Source organism: Canis lupus, chromosome 12, assembly GCF_011100685.1.
Source record: "Canis lupus familiaris isolate Mischka breed German Shepherd chromosome 12, alternate assembly UU_Cfam_GSD_1.0, whole genome shotgun sequence".
NCBI classification, from domain to species: Eukaryota; Metazoa; Chordata; class Mammalia; order Carnivora; family Canidae; genus Canis; species Canis lupus.
Genome location: NC_049233.1, coordinates 33965096 through 33982790, shown reverse-complemented (window position 1 = coordinate 33982790; position 17695 = coordinate 33965096). Strand labels below are relative to the sequence as shown.

At 33.9% G+C, this 17695-nt stretch overlaps 1 long non-coding RNA gene and 1 other non-coding gene across 2 annotated transcripts in view; both read left to right on the top strand.

Moving 5' to 3' along the window:
- The window catches only part of LOC119874195, a 110557-nt gene that overhangs the window by 42451 nt on the left and 50411 nt on the right, over nucleotides 1–17695 (top strand). The window lies entirely within an intron of this gene.
- Nucleotides 312–373, top strand: MIR30C-2 (microRNA mir-30c-2). The gene has a single exon (NR_049232.1). It is a non-coding gene; the product is annotated as a microRNA mir-30c-2 (primary transcript).

The following is a 17695-nucleotide window of genomic DNA, read 5'->3' as shown; positions in this document are numbered from 1 at the left end:
TTTGGGAAATCATAAAATATTGAAAATTCAACATTAACAGAATATGTGAGTGTGTAAGACCAAAGCTGTAGACCCCAGGAAAATCCTAGCATGTGCAGAGCAGGAAGACAAAAACTCAGCTGGCGGCGGGAAAGTAGTGTCATGTGGCCTCCTCACCCACCCTTCCAGCCCCAGTCCTAAAAGAGCCATAATTTATTTCCAAGTATACTTTTCTGATCTTTTCCTGTAACACATTATGGTATCTTGAAATGATGCTGGGTTTCCTGAGGCTTGTGCTGCTGACCGCCAACCCCACCCTGAGTGACAGATACTGTAAACATCCTACACTCTCAGCTGTGGAAAGTAAGAAAGCTGGGAGAAGGCTGTTTACTCTCTCTGCCTTGGAAATCAACTACAGAGAAACGGATTTGGAGTATTTTTATATGTGTCTTGTAATTAGTCCTATCCAGTATTTATTTATGAAGTCAACTTTAGAAGGAATAAAAGTAAATTGACTGAGTCATACTAACAAATATAAAATAATTCGTACAATCAATTATCCTTCATCTGTCCAAGACCATTTAGAAAAAAAAAAAAAAATACCAACTACCCAAGAGATGAAAGTTCTGGTAACCTGTACACGGCTGAGGCTACATTTTGTGAGTTGCTGTAGCCCAGTCTATAAAAGCAACATTCCATTAAATGTCTGCAGATTAAGCTAAACAATTCTCCATTAACCTGCATAGCATTTCTACCCTGAGTTTTGCTTTTTTTTGAACCAGAAGTTCAGTGTACTGGGACTTGCTATTTTGTCAAGGATCAGATGTAGTCTAGAGACCCACGCTTAGAGTGGTAATGGTGAGCAGTATGAGTAAGACCCACTATTTAAAGCCAGAATATAGTCACGCATCTTGAGGAAAGGTAGGATCGTGGGGGAAAAAAATTTTAAGAAAAATCTACACAACTGACGCTTATAAGCTAAGCCTTAACTAGAAAGACCATAACTATTCTTTTTTTCTTCTGTGTAAATACTTTAAATCAAAGATTTATTGAACTTGACTTACCCAAAATCTGTTGTTTTTTTCTAATCATTAAATGAGTCTTCTTTTCAATAGAGCATATTTAAATAATAAGGTATATTCTAATACAGCAAGCACTTAAAAAGGTTAAAAGATTAATGTTTGTTTTGAATATTAAATGAATCTGGACACAATTACTTGAATATATGGTCTTGGTATATCAACATATGCTAGTCGTTTAAACTGAAAGACACTTTACCACTTCAGAAGTATTAGAGGAACTTTTAATTTCTCCTCCTTGCAGAGTGCAGGATCTAAGAGAATAGGGGCAATTGTTTCATATGAGTCTAACAAAAAAAATGTGTATAAATACTATTGCCTTAGAATGTGATTTCAAGAAAGTATTTGAACAAGCTGGCCTTGCAGCAGTGGCAGACATTGTTGACGTGCTGGCTGAGCAACTCCAGCTTGGTTGAGTCATTAACCTTTTTAGATTTTGCTGCAGGCTTGAGGGGGACCTCTTTGAGACAGTGCTCTGCAGTCCCCTCAAAGAAATCTTTATTGTCAATGTTTAAAATTTTACTTTTACTATGTTGTGCAGATTATATGGGTAAATGCAAAGACAGCTCAGAATAGGAGAGGAACAACCCATTTACTTTTTCATAGCATCTTAGTTGTTTTGCCTAAATGAAAAGTGGAAACATTCAGATATTCTAGATATAAGTTGACTTTGTCTTTTAGTTATGAATGTAGCTGTTTCAAGTTTATTGAAATTTGTGTTGATAGTCATTCCATCACCCAACACATATTCATTGATCACCCACTGTCCCTGTGTGCCAGTTTTAGCCATTGGGGATATAGCAATGAGCAGAAACAAAATCCCTAAATCTCATGAACTTACAAACACATACATAACATGTCAGGATATAAACATCTTCTTTATTCTATGTATCTAAAATATCCATTTTTTCCCAATGGTATTGTCTTTTTCAATCTTTCTAAACTAAATAAATTTAAATATTCTGGAAAATTTATTTCATTGTCTGTGAAAAACCTCTAGATATAAATCTATATAATATTGTTAGCCTTCATACTTAGCATTATTCTTCCAAATATGTTCTCATTGTTACCAGGCTGTTTTGTGACATATGTAAGTAGTATTAATAAACATTCTTGAGAGGTCATTTATTTATATACATTTACTGAGAAGATATTGTTAAGCAGTTATATAATAGAAGGTAACATAAAGGTTAAATGTATATGTGTTCTTACATATGTGTCTATGTATATATGTATAAAAAGAGTAAGGTCCAAGTTAATAAAATTTATTTGTCCTATATACAATGATAGTTTGAATGTATAGATGTGTATATACATATATTCCAACATAATACATTATATATATTCAAATTATGGTATATTGTACAAGTGCAAAATTTTATCAACTTAGACCTTACTTGGTCAAATGCATAGTTCTCCAGATAATAAGGTTGATTTACCTTTACACTGTATTTGTATATTTGCTATTTGCTAAACAAATGCTATAAATACTTTACAAGCACAAACTTATTTTAATGTAATCTTCCATTTATATTTGTAAAAAACAATCTAAGCTTTAGTTGACAATTCTTTGCAAGCCTAATTGTGACATAAAAACTCAACAGAAATAAGTCTCATATATATTGTATTAGATGAATTCATAGTCTTCTTGTCCCTATTTAAGTTAGTAAGTCTTTATAATATAAATATTTTTATGCCTAGTGGTGATCTATTTCTATAAAATTCTCTTGCTTAGATTTCTCTGCATCTAAATATATTTAAAACTGTTGAGAGCAAGTTATCAATCACAACAGTGGGTCATGGGTGTTATTTTTGTTAATCTATCATTGAAAAGTTATATGAATAATATACAAAAATCAGTTTTATTTCTTAAATACACAACAGACAAATAAAAGTGATATTTTAAAAATATCGTTTATTGTAGCAGCAAGAACTATCACATACCCCAAAGATAAATCTAAGACATGTAAGACCTCTACACTGGAAATTAAATATTCATGAAAGAAATTAAAGAAAATTTGAATAAAATGGAATGATATAACATGGCCATGGAGAATAAGACTCAAACTGCTAAGTGGCCCATTCTTTCCAGTTAATCAAGTACATTCAATAAGGTCCCAAAAAAATCTGAGCAGATATGTGTGTGTGTTTGTGTGTGTGTGTGTGTGTGTGTGTTTGGGTGTGCGTGTGAGAGTGTGTGGAAATTGAGAAATTCTAAAACTTATGATTTAAATGGCAAAAGAATAGCCAAGGCAGTCCTGAAGAAGATGGAGGAATCATCCGACTACATATCAACATCTATTATAAAGTCATATTAACTATGATAGTGTGCTGGATGTGTAGCCACAAACATACAATGAATGGACATACTAAGTGCATTAAGGAAAGGATGGTTTTTTCAACAGGCAGTGTTGGGTTAATTTAATACCCTTATTAAAAACCATGAATTTTTAGCCTCTACCTCACACCATGCATAAAAAGAATAGATTATAGATCTCAATATGAGATTGATTATAGATCTCAATATGAAAGAAAAGACAATTAAGCTTCTAGCGAAAAAAATACTTTTATGACCTTGGGGTGGGCAAAATTCTTTTAAAAAATCACAAGACAACACTAATGGAAAGAAAAAAATGACAATTTGGGAAATAGTATCAAGAATTTCTCTTCATTAAAAATCATTAAGAAAATGAAAAGATAGTTGCAACAAATATACCAAACAACTTGCACCCAGAATATATAAAGAATTCCTGCAAATTAATAAGACAGACAACCTACTAGAAAAATAGGCTAAAACTGAACAAAAAGAGGATATGCAAATGACCAATTAACATAAAAGGTTGCTCGGCCTCATTAGTTATCAAGTAAATGCAAATTGAAATCACAGCTCAGTGCCAAGATGCAACTACTAAAACGGGTAAAATTAAAAAGAAAAAAAAATGTTGGCAAGGATATGGAACAACACCACAGATGGAAGCATTTCTTGGGACAACCACTTTAGAAAACTGTTGAATGGTATCTACCGAAGCTGAATATATTCATATTCTATGTTGCAGCTATTTTCTACCCCACAGAAATTTGTAGAATGTTCTCCAAAGGAAATGACAAGAATGTTAATAGCAATATTATTTGTAATAGCCCCAACTTGGGAACTACACATATGCCCATTAACAGTAGGATTTATACATTGTGGTATATATTCATACAACCAAATACCAGAGCACTGAGAATGAACAATTTACAATTCACATGAAATTACCAATAAGTTTCACAAACATAAAGTTGAATGAAATAAGCTAGACTCAAAAGAGGGCATACTTTATATTTCTATTTATAATAAGTCCAAACACAGGCAAATCTAATCTATATGTATGATGATAATAGAAGTCAAAATATGGTTACCTTGCAGGGTGGGAAACCAATGACTATAAATGGGCATGAGGGACAGGATGCCCTGGTAATATGTTGGTCTAAGTACTGGTTACACAAGTGTGTCACTTCATGAAATGTCTTCAAGCTGAAATTTATTTTTGCACTTTTCTGATTGTGCATTATGCTTGAAAAAAAATTTTTTAATTAAATTTAAAAAATTAAACCATCTGATCTTGAATTAAACAGGTAGCACTCTTATTCAAGCAGTCACTAAGAAAAATTCTTTGTTCCAGAGAATCCTTCTCTTAAAACATAGTAACACATCGGGCTCCCGGTGCATGGAGCCTGCTTCTCCCTCTGCCTGTGTCTCTGCCTCTCTCTCTCTCTCTCTCTGACTATCATAAATAAATAAAAATAAAAACACTTTATTAAAAAAAAAACATAGTAACAGCACATATCTTGAGGAACATTCTCCAAAACTGGCCCAAACTGCTCGACCATCCATAAGTTCACATAACAAATTGACTTTTAAGCGAACATCCTCTTTTCTTCAAGATACTATCCTATCTCACAGAACATCATTCTTCTCAAAATCTCACTGTATCAGTTCTATCAAGTCACCAAATTACTGAAAGACCTGATGATGAAATTACCGATGATGAGAAGCATTCAGCTATTGTCATGTTGCTACCCTGTTTCTATTACACATTTTAGGGAAGATCAAGGCGTCAAAAGGTTAGCTGACTTACATCTGATTACATAGGTGTCAGTAGCCACTCGAGAACTGAAAGAGACACTGCTAGCTTGACTCTATAATGCCTTAAATTATTTCCATAGCCAAGTAATCCAGGACTGGGCTAGAAACATATAAGCCCTCTACCACTCACAGTCAAATATACAAATAGATTGTAAATTTAGCATTCTATCTTTCAGCTTTAGAATTTTTATTGTGATTCGATTTTTGCCTTTTCTTTGAACAGAAGATTGTTGTGTGGTTGTTAAAATTGTTTTTTAAAATAATTTTTTAAGAAAAGACTTCAAACACTAGTTTGAGGATGCTTTTATATTCAGCCAAAATGAAAAAACCTTGACTCCTTCACATATCAAGTCACATGTGCTAATGAGCTCCATTTAATGATTTTCATCTGGGAATAGGGCAGCCCCACAAGGGTGTTTGGAAATGGGTGTAGGCATTTTTGGTTGTCACAATAACTGGGAAAGGACAGTCTTACGAGGCTTGGAACAATCCCAAACAAAAAATAATGGTGACTAAAGTAATAATAAGTCCAATCCTCTAAAATAAATTTACACATTCTTAAAGATAATTTACTTTTGAATGTTAACATTTGAATGATAAACACTTTAGAGTCTCAAGTTTAACACACCTCTATAATGTACGACCTGAGAGCCTACAGGTCTAAAAGAGATAAATATGATCTGGAGGATGATCTTAAAAATAATCATAATTAAAGTATAAAAATTGCCTCCAGACTGGCCAGAAAAATACCCTATGATCTGAGAGAGACTGCCAAACATTCTGTAATGTTGAGTTCATCAAATGTTTTGTCACCAAAAACCCAAGTATGGCCTTAAAGTGCTTCTTTTTTGACTCAAAGAGAAAAATGCATCCTATTTTAACCTCCAAGTCTCATAGGGTGAAACCGTTATTTCTGCAGTTTGGTAATGGCCATTACTTGAGAATCTGCCAACTTCCAGGACTTCACTGTATAATTCAGTCACTTGGAAAGCTTTGGATTTCTAAATGTACTAAAATGCTTTCAACACCTGGCCTGAGACATTCCAAAAAAAAAAAAAAAAGAAGAAGAAGAAGAAGAAGAAGCAACATGTCTTTAAAACCACCTTTGAATTTTAAAATAGTCTGGTTTTAGTGTTGCTGCTCACCCAGTCACGTGAGTGTGCTGAAGAGGCAAAGTTTCCACCTTTCTTCCTGTGCACTCTGGTTAAACATTGTTGCTACAGTACAGTCACTGCAGTTATGCTGAGCCATTTCCATTTCATCCCACTCCACAGATAGTCACTCATCTCCAGAATAAGCCAACGAGGCGATAGCACTAGAGAACAGGGGCAGACAACTAGATGTCTCCACTAGTTTTGTGCACTATTACTGTACCTGCTGTACTTGCTACAAATTTATGCTTCAGTGAATCTTTTTAAGTTCACATAATCCACTCCAGCTTGGTGAGTGGAATCTGATTAGATATTTACTGACTTTTTTTCTTTTTTATTTTACAAGACAGTGCTGGGCAACAGCAAGCATGGCTTCAGTTCAGGTAATAATAATCATCGTGATAGCTGCCAATGATCACTAAAGATTCTCTGTATTTCAGAAAAGCTGTGTTCGGGGCCAAAAGTAAATACCTAGTGTCTTTATTATAGCACCAGGCACTACTTTAAACTTTTTGCTTATATTAACTGATTTAATCCTCACAAGCAATAGGCATGAATACTATTTTTCAAATGAGGAATCTGAAGTGAGAGAAATTAAGAAAAGTATCCAAAGTTGTGCTAACCAGCCTTTGAGCTGAGATGTGTTCCTACATATTATGTGATATGTACAAGTACCTTCTAAGGTATTATTGTCTCAATTTTTCCAGGGGAGGAAACTGAAATTGATAGTTAAAAAGATATGGGATTGTTTACAAATTTTCAGTTCTCCTCTCCTTCTGGCACAGGAGAAGTTTGCACTTCTCCATATCTCCTGAGTTTAGGTGTGATTTGCTTTGGTCAGTGAAATGGGAACAGAAGCACCAGGGAAGCATTAAGGGCCTGTATACAACCTGGCTTGCATCTTTCCTCCTGTGTTGGTGAAACACTTGTCAAAATGGAGCCTTTGTCATTTGGATCCTTGATTGACTATTCTAGACAGTGACCTTCTGCTGGACCAGTGTTGGACATTCAAAGGAAATTTTTCTTCTGGTAAGCTCCTGAGATTCAGGTTGAGGATGGAAAAGGAGATTATTTGTAACCATAACATAATTTAACCTAAACTTAATAATTTGCCTAAATAACTTACTCAAACCCCAATAATCTATTCATGCCAGATATATGTCTCAAATCCAGGTCTTTCTGACCCAGTAGGTCATTTTTTCCCCATTTATTATCTCTCTTGGTATTGCATGACCTGTAGGAAACTAAACTTAGTTTCTTTGTTTGCCTTTTAGTTTTGTGATAGTAATGAATGTGCTTAATTAAAAAGTACAATCTGATATTTATGGTTATCCAATATTGATAGTATGTAGAAGGAAAGTTCCTGTCATTCTGTGGTTCACGTGTTTGGTCTGAAACTTAAATATCATGATCTAATGGCCTCTTTTCTGACTTCCTTAATTCAGAGATTCACACTGTGGTGAAGACTGTTAATAACATAAGGTAAAGAAGGCTAATTTGTCCTGAGTCTTACTCAAATTTCCGACAATGCTTATAGTTTTTATGGTGCAAGTTGGTATATGACTTCACCTTTTTTTAGGTTAACTGTCCCTCAGAAACTATGACTCTGTAAAGTCCTACCCCATCATCCATGTATACGTTGCTTTCTCCGTTTATGCAATCACCAAATTATCCAGGTCCTCATATTTAAATTTAGAGTTGTGGAGATTTTCAAATCGACCTGCTGAGGACACTAAACAACTTAGCTGTGTAGTGCTGAGTACCGTGACAATGAACATGAGAGATTCTGAACCTCTTTCCTAAGGATTATGCTCCTGAAACCTAAGTAAATAGAATACCCTAAGGACCCTACCTTTTGCATTATTTGAATTGTTGAATGACTAATGCTGCTGGCAGTAGGTGTTTGTGCAAGATAAAAAAGACAAAGAGGAAGCTTTATCCCCTAAACTGGCAGTTACCTTTTTAAAGACTGTGGTTTTCTCTATTACTTGCTGAAAATTGACTGTTAGGCTACTTTACCTCTGTAAGGTTACTTTATTTAATAGCAAAATTCCAACCCTTCATTTAGTAGCTTTTTTGAACCATTTTATTTGTTTATAATCCTCTCATTACAGAAATGATTAGAGGCAATTACTGTGCATATGTTTCACCTTGGTGAATAGCTGTTGAATGATACTGAGCTAAGTTTTAGAATGATGTATTTGATGGATAGATTGTATGGTTGTTTTCTAACTTTTTATTTTGAAATAAGTGTAGATTTATAGGGACCTGAGAAACTGGAGTGATCCTATATACTTTTACCCAATTTCCCCCAATAGTTTCATCTTACAAAGTTATGGTACCCTATGAAGGCTAGAAAACCATGTATATGTGTAATTCTATACCATTTTTTTACACATATAGGTTCATGTAACCACCATGCAATTAATATACAGGCTATTCCATCACTACAAAGATCTTACTCTTTATGGTCACTCTCCTTTTCCTCCACCATCCCTCATTCCTGACAACCACTGTTGTCATCCTTTCTGTTTTTCTGTTCATCCTTATAATGTTCATCTGTTCATCCTTATAATGTTCTGTTCATCCTTATAATGTTGTCATTTCAAAAACATTCTATAAAGTACTATTTTTAAATAGATGAACATTTTTAAAGTTATTTGCTATGTGTTAAAGTATTCAAAATCTGGGAGATCTCAAACATACCAAGATTTTTGTTCATATTAAACAATGATGATTAGTATACAAATTTGTTTTGGGATGCCATTTTCAATCCTTTTTTTGTATAATCTATTTCTCTCTATATATATATATATATTAATTTTTAATTTATTTTAGAGGATGAAGACCATTGATAACTTGAATAGCATCAGCATTTTCTTTTGGTAATAGCAACTGGCAAATAAATGCTAGATTAAATGACACTGCTGTGCAAAGTGTGGCTCTTCCAGTAGGCCCTGAGTTTGGTCTACGACCTATTTAATTATGGTAAGCCTTTGGGTTGTTTCATTCTGGGAGTAGAGATTTGATAAAAATCCAAATGTGACAAACTTCCATTAAAAAAAAAAAAAACTTGACCTTCCATTTAGAACAACATTGTCATTCACTGTATCAAGCTTACACATGGATGTGTATTATGTAGAGAATTTTACAGAACCTAAATTCCTGTAAGATATATTCATTGCTGAATAGACATTTTCTCACAGAAGACATACAGATGGCCAAGAGACACATGAAAATCTCATCACTCATCATCAAGGAAATGCAAATTACAGCCACAATTAGATACCACTTTACACCTGCCAGAATGGATAAAATAAAAAAACATAAGAAATGACAAATGTTGATGAGGGTGCGGAAAAAAAGGAACCCTCATGCACTGTTAGTGGGAATGCAAATCGGTGCAACCACTGTGGAAAACAGTATGGAGTTTCCTCAAAGAATTAAAATTGAATTACTATATGATCTAGTAAATCCACTGCTGGGTATTTATACCCAAAGACAATGAAACCACTAATTCAAAAATATAAATACACCCCTTTATTTATTGCAGCATTATTTACAATAGCCAAATTATGGAAGGAACCCAACTGTCTATCCATAGATGAATGGATAAAAGAGATGTGGGATATATATATATATATATATATATATATATATATATATATATAATGGAATATTAATCATAAAAAAGAATGAAATTGTCTCATTTTCAACAACATGGATGGACCTAGGGGGTATAATATTAAGTGAAATAAGGCAATGAGAAAAAGACAAATACCATATTATTTCACTCCTATGTGGAATTTAAGAAACAAAACAGACAAAGAAACAGACTTTTAAACACAGTGAACAAACTGTTGGTTGCCAGAGGAAAGGAAAGGGGAGGGAAATGGGTAAAATAAATAAAGGAGATTAAGATTACACTTACTTTGATGAGCACTGAGAAATGTATAGAATTATTGAGTCATTATATTATACACCTGAAACTAACATAACACTATATGTTGGTTACACTTCAATAAAATATATATTAATTGCTATCTTAATTAGAAATAGCCTATATGCTCACTATATAGGATAATTCCTCCATGTTAAGTGAATAAACCTGTGATGAGGTCATAATCTATGGTAAGGAGCATAGAGGCAACCAGTTGGCCAATGGAATGTCATGCAGCCTAAAGAGGAGGAAAAAACAGTTAAGGTAAAATAAAAATGTCAACACATGCTGAGAAGGAGTTACTAGAAAGTATGTGATATTATCCACTCTGGTGATACTAAAATGCAACAATGGTAAATATTAGAAAGAACATGTATAAATTTTATTCTTTGATAACTACACTAGGGTAGGGGGTAGAAATACAAGGAAAGAATGAAGATTTAGCCTGCTGAAAGAAATTTTTTGACTCATTTATCTGAAATCAAAATTTAAAATCCTAAGTTTTTCAAGATCTTCAAATGTTTAGCTATGTTAAACAGCTAAAAAAGATGGTTTATATTTTACCCATAACTTGTAACATATCTTATACATGTCACTTTAAGAATCATTAATTTCAATTCTATTTCAGTCCTGCCCTACACCACATTTTTAAGTTTACTAAGATAAAGACATTGTTGGATTTATGATTTTTTTAAAGAAAGCAAGAATACACAGTGTTACAGTAGATGAATAAAGGCCCCAGTAAAATCTCAGCAAACCAAAACGATGAACCAGGTTGCATATAATGAAATTGAATTGGCATAAGTGTAAAAGTCCAGCTATGAGGATCAGACAGCTACCTGTACAAGAACTGCATGAGGGACATGTGACTTGTCATAAGCAAATGTGGAAAAAGACTTAGGGCTTGTCCTAACCACTACCTTTGCAACTCATAGAGTGGCATGATAGTAAAACAAAACAAAATAAAACAAAACAACACCATATATATATAAAAGAACATTTTATCAATATATGTCCAGAGTAGAACAAATTCTCCTACTCTAATTTTATGTTGGTCAGATTTTCCAAGTAATTTTGTGTTCATTTCTGTAGAGGTGCAAGTAAAGTAGAACATGCCTAAACAATGTGACTATTTAGTAAAGGAGACTCAAAAATAAATTGTTGAAGACTAGGATGCATTTCTGACTTTCAACAATTAAGCATGAGAACAAGGACAAGGTTTAGATTTGAACTTTGTTGACCCCAACTGCAAAGTTGTCATAATCCGAACCAAAGTCAAAGACACACAGAAGTAGAATTCAACACAACATAAAAAGCTTTTTAACCATTTTAAAATCTGAAGATTTGGAAACAATGAGTTCCTTACCACTGGAGATATTCAAGCAGAAATTTCAGCAGCCACAGTGGGTATTTGTTATAGCAGTAATCTAAGGAACAGAAATGTTACAGTCTCTTCAATCCTGAGAGCTTATTAAATGTGTATCAACAATTCCCAAGTGTACCACTTAACAACTTCTTGGGTATCACTTAACTTCCCTGGGCCTCAGTTTCCTCCTATTCAAAGGACTGAGAGATGATAGTACTCGCAAAGCTGTTAGAGAAATTAAATGAGGTTGAAGAACAATAGCAGCAACTTGATTCCAAATCTCCCCATGACATTCCCAAAATAACCATACAATCAACCAGTCAAACAAATAAAACTACCCAGGACCTATGGCTTAAACATTGTTAGGGAACAGAAAACACTGCAACTTTCAATCACTTATGAGAAAAAAATAAAAAGGAAAATTCTTTTTTTTATATAAAGATTTTATTTATTCATGGGAGACACAGAGAGAGAGAGGCAGATATATAGGCAGAGGGAGAAGCAGGCTCCATGCAGGAAGCCTGATGTGGAATTTGATCTCAGGACCCCAGGATCATGCCCTGAGCCAAAGGCAGACGCTCAACCACTGAGCCACCCATGCATCCCTAAAAGGGAAAATTCTAACAAAGCTTCTAATACCTGCAAACCATCCCAGAAAACCTGTTGCATAGAAAAGTGGGGTTGGAGCAAATAGAAGGAAGTGAGACATACAAAAAAATGTCCAACATACATTGGGATTTGGTAATTCACTGCCCTAACTAACTACAGGGAAGGGCCTTAAAAGTGTTCCGGGCTTAAAGTACCAGCCTTAGAGGTAGTGCTTCTGGGGGAAGATTATAGAGACAAAACAGATTGCACTCCTTGGATATGAGGTAGTGAAGGGGAAGGAAAAGGAGAAAATTAAAGACCTTGCTGAATAAGATAGGTTGATTGTATCAATGTCAGTATTTTGATTGTGATCATTGTGCTGTAGGTTTCCAAGATGCTACCACAAAGGAAAACTGCAAAAAAAGTACATGAGATGGATCTCTTTTTACCATCTTTTACAATTTCATGGTACTCTTCAATTATCAAAAAACTATAAGTTTTATTTTAAAAACTTATTTTATTTTCATAAGGTTAGAAAATGGACAAAATGAAACTATATTGTTTAGAAATTTATGTTTAGGTGGTAAAACTAAAGAAAAGAAACTATTGTCATAAATGTCAGTAGACTGGTTTCCTTTACAATGGGAGGAAGAGATTTTCACAGGAAAAAAGTGAGGTGCAAGTATTTTTTAACTTCATAATTGTTTACTCCATGTATACTTTAAAATAATTCATTAAGTTCTCCATTTATGTCTTTAAAAAATACTTATAAGAAAAGGTACAAAAAAAGAAAAGGTACAGACCTCCAGGCCATAGTTTGTAAACCACTGTTCTAAGACACAAAGGGCACTTTAATAGTTACGATAAAATGTGTTACTAAAGCTGATTTGACCACAATGCCATAAAACTGGAAAATAAAAATAAAAAAATAAAAGGCATCTCATCTGGAAATTAAATATCTTGCATGAAATAATTCTTGGGTGAAAAGGGAATAAAACAAAATTAATGTTCTGAAAAATAATAGTAAAAACAAAATTTATGAAAAAATAATAGTAAAAACATTCTATACCAGAAATTTTGGAATATATTTAAAGCAATGTAAAGAATAATTTGTAACCCTATATTCCAAGATCAACAAAAATGAAAGAATAAAAATAAATGCATTAAATTCCCAACTCAAAACATTAAACAAAGAACAAAATAGATAAATGAAAGTAGAAGGAATTATTTAAGTTAAAATCAGAAATGAATGAAGTTGAGAATGACAATCCTGTTTACTTAGAAAAATAAAAATAGACAAACCACCAGTTAATTTAATCAATAAAAGGAGAAATCACAAATATACAAAAGTAGAACTTACAATTCAGGAATAATTATGATCCAAAAGAAAAATTTTTTAAGTCTCTAGATCTACTTTTGCAAGCCCTTGTGCAAATAAAGTTGAAAACCTAGAAGAAATGGGTAATTTCTTACACAAATGTACCAAAACTGATCCCAGTACAGATAGAAAACTTAGACCAATTTTTACAAAAATGGGAAAATTTTCTACCTATCCCATGTGATAGCGTCAGGCCCAGATGATCCTACAGAATTCTACCAAACCTTTAGAGATCAGACAATCCTAATACATGAATTGTTTCAGACAATAAGAAGTCTTTTTGGGATCCCTGGGTGGCGCAGCCGTTTGGCGCCTGCCTTTGGCCCAGGGCGCGATCCTGGAGACCCGGGATCGAATCCCATGTCGGGCTCCCGGTGCATGGAGCCTGCTTCTCCCTCTGCCTGTGTCTCTGCCTCTCTCTCTCTCTCTCTGTGTGACTATCATAAATAAATAAAAATTTAAAAAAAAGAAGTCTTTTTTATGAAGCCAAGTATAACATTGATATCTAAACCTGATAAAAAGAGTACAAAAATTTGTAGACCAATATCATTTGAGATTGATATAAAAATTTTTAAAAAATAAAATACTACTGAACTGACTCTGACAACACATTAAAAATTAATACACCACAACCAAATAAGGCTTATACTAAATGTAAACATGCTAATATTAGATAACAAATTAGTATAATTCACCATTTTAATGTCTATGGGTAAAAATGATATGAATTTCTTTATATGTGTTGAAGATTGACTTTGGCAAAATACCCATTCCTCTTAAAAATCTTCATGCAAACTGTAATGAACGGCTATTTCCTTACTTAATAGAGAAACACTAGAGGGATTCTCACTAAGGTCAGTAACAAAGTTAGCAAGCCCACTATCTCCACTGGTATCTAGCACTCTCTGAAGGCAGTAGTCAGCACAATTAGACTAGAAAAAACAATCAGAAGTACTGGAGTAATAAGAAATAAACCTACTTCTATTGGCAGATGATATGATAGAATCCATGGAAAATCCTAGAGAATCAAAGATAAAATGAATTCAAAAAACAAAAAAAAATGAATTCAAACAATAAAATAATAACTAAGGTAGCAGGATATAAAACTAAGGTAAAAATCAGTAGCATTCAGGGACGTCTCGGTGGCTCAGTGGTTGAGGATATGTCTTCGGCTCAGGCAGTGATCCTGGGGTCCTGGATCAAGTCCCAACATCAGGCTCCCCATGGGGAGCCTGCTTCTCCCTCTGCCTATGTCTCTGCCTCTCTGTCTATGTCTCTCATGAATAAGTAAATAATATATTTAAAAAGATTGGTAGATTCATATACACAAATAATAACCAGCTAGGAAATATAATGAATGCACAAAACCCTTTACAATGGTAACAAAAAAAGATAAAATATTTTGGAGCAAATTTCACAAGAAACGCTCAAAATCTATATGAAGAAAACTATAAAACACTTCTGTAATACAAAAAAATAGGCTTGAAAAATGGAAAGACATCTCTTACTCTTTATTAGCACATTTCAGCATCATCAAGATGTCAATTCTCTCTTGTTAATTTATAAACGTAATCTGGTCCCAATAAAAATGCCAATGGGCTTTTTTCTAGAGCTAGATAAGGTGGTCTTAAATTTCATATACAAAATAAACACATAGAGTCAGAGAGATGTGGAGGGATGAAGAGAGGAGCAAAGAACAAATAAGTAGAAGGGTGGTGTGAGAGATTCAAAACATGAGAACGGCTGATTTGCCATTGCTGTCCCTGAAGACAAACAGGGTTGCTGACCAAAAAAATGGAGGCAGATCTTAGAAGCTGAGAACGACCACCAGCCTATAGCCAGCAAGGAAATGAAAACATCATTTCCTACAACCACATGCAACTAAATTCTATCAACAGAATAAATGATCTTGGAAGCTGATTCATCTTTTGAGTGTCTATAAAAAAGAATGCAGCCTTGGTGACACCGTGATATCAACTTTATGAAATCAGAGCAGAGAACCAGCCAAGCTGACCCACATCTCACCTATAAAAACATACAATACCTTACACAGATTGAAATGAAGCAAACAACTAAGTCTGTCAGTGAACATGAAATGAATAATGTGGTATATTAAGGACAAAAAAAGAATTATTAAAGTACATGAAAGTTCATCTATTTTTAAAATATAGGTAGGACTAGTCAAAATTTTGAAAGAGCATACTCAGAATTAGTTTGTCCAGATATTGAAATTTTTCCAAAGCTACAATAATTAAAATGGAATAGTATACTGTCTCAGGAATAGACAAATACATTAGTGAAACAGAAAATAAAGCCTGAAAAAAAAGAAAAAGAAAATAGTGCCTGCATACAAAATTAAGTCTATGATAGATAGAGATCATTATATACAGATAGATAAAGAATAAATTATTCTTTAAGTAGTACCCGGACAATTGGTTATCAGGAAAAAGAGTTAGATCTTCACCTCATACTTATAGCAAAATAAATTATACCTGGATTAAAAAGTTGAATATTTTTTAGGGGCACCTGTGTGGCTCAGTCAATTGAGTGTCTGGCTCTTGATTTTAGTTCACGTCATGATCTTGGGGTCAAGAGATGGAGCCCTGTGTCAGGCTCTACACTCAGTGGGGAGTCTGTCTGCATGAGACTCTCTTTCTCCCTCTGTCCCTCCATACCCTCCCACCTCTCTGTGTCTCATATAAATAAATTTTTTTTAAAAAGTTAAATATTTTTTAAAAGTCAAATAGGTGGATATTTATATAATCAGAAGATGGAAGAAAAATTTCCAAGCATTACAGGATTTTTCAAAACTCCACAATACAAAGGACCAATATAAATAAAGATAATTAAAACCTTATGTATCAAAATATGCCAAACCAAATATGAAAACAAATAATTATTTGGGGGAAATATCTGCAAAACTTATGACAGTGAGAGGATTAATAGACATAATATGTGAGAGACTCTTAAATAATTAAGACAGAGACTTTAATAGAAAAAAACAGGAAAATACACCAAGTGATAATTCACAAAAGACATTAAGCTAACTGATAAAAATGCTTAAAAGTTCCAATAGCAAGAATAATCAGAAAGTTTTCTAAAATGAAAGTTCTCTAACATTGAGGGTAATCTCTTCTGATTGAAAAGTTAAGCCTTCATGAAATGGTCCATTGGCTTATCATTGGCACAAAAAATTGAGTACCTAAGTTGGTATGACATATCTTTTGAGCAGCTTTTTCTTTTCTTTTCTTTTTCTTTTGAGCTGCGTTTTTAAAAAAAACTTTGGACTGTCTCAATGGAGTATAAAATTTTATTGACCAACTATAATATGTGGTTTGAACTTGAGATTACAAATTTTTTTCCAAAACTAATGGAGAAAGTGGCTCTGTTTTTGTGAAACTCGATGGGGAATATAGCTTTTTAAATACTAATCTATGCCACAAGCAAAAGAAAATGTACTATGATGATAAATATAAGTTACATAGAATCCAATTTTCAAGACATAATAGATCTTTTTGGACCACTGGTGTTAGCAGATATGATTTCTTGAATTAAGATTTGAAGCAGGTGGGCAGCCCGGGTCGCGCAGTGGTTTAGCGCCGCCTGCAGCCCAGGGCGTGATCCTGGAGACCCTGGATCGAGTCCCACGTCAGGCTCTCTGCATGGAGCCTGCTTCTCCCTCTGCCTGTGTCTCTGCCTCTGTGTGTGTGTGTGTGTGTGTGTGTGTGTGTGTGTCTCCATGAAGAATAAATAAATAAAATCTAAGAAAAAAAAAAGATTCAAAGCAGGTGAAATCAACTGTGGGTTTGCTTACTCTAATTTAAACTAGCATGCTTACCATTACGGAATCAGAACTGGTTTGATCTTCTCTGGCTCCTGTAGGGGCACATCAGTATAGACACAATCCCAAGGCAGAAGCAGTGTACTACAATCATCTTGAATTAGTTTTAGGAACATAGATACATACAAGGAAGGGTTCTATTAACTCAAAGAATGGTGAGATAAAAGATTGTTTTCAACTGTAACTTCCAAAAGAAGGAGCTACCAGAAAATGGTAACGGCATGGTTTTCTTTTGCCCATGGTG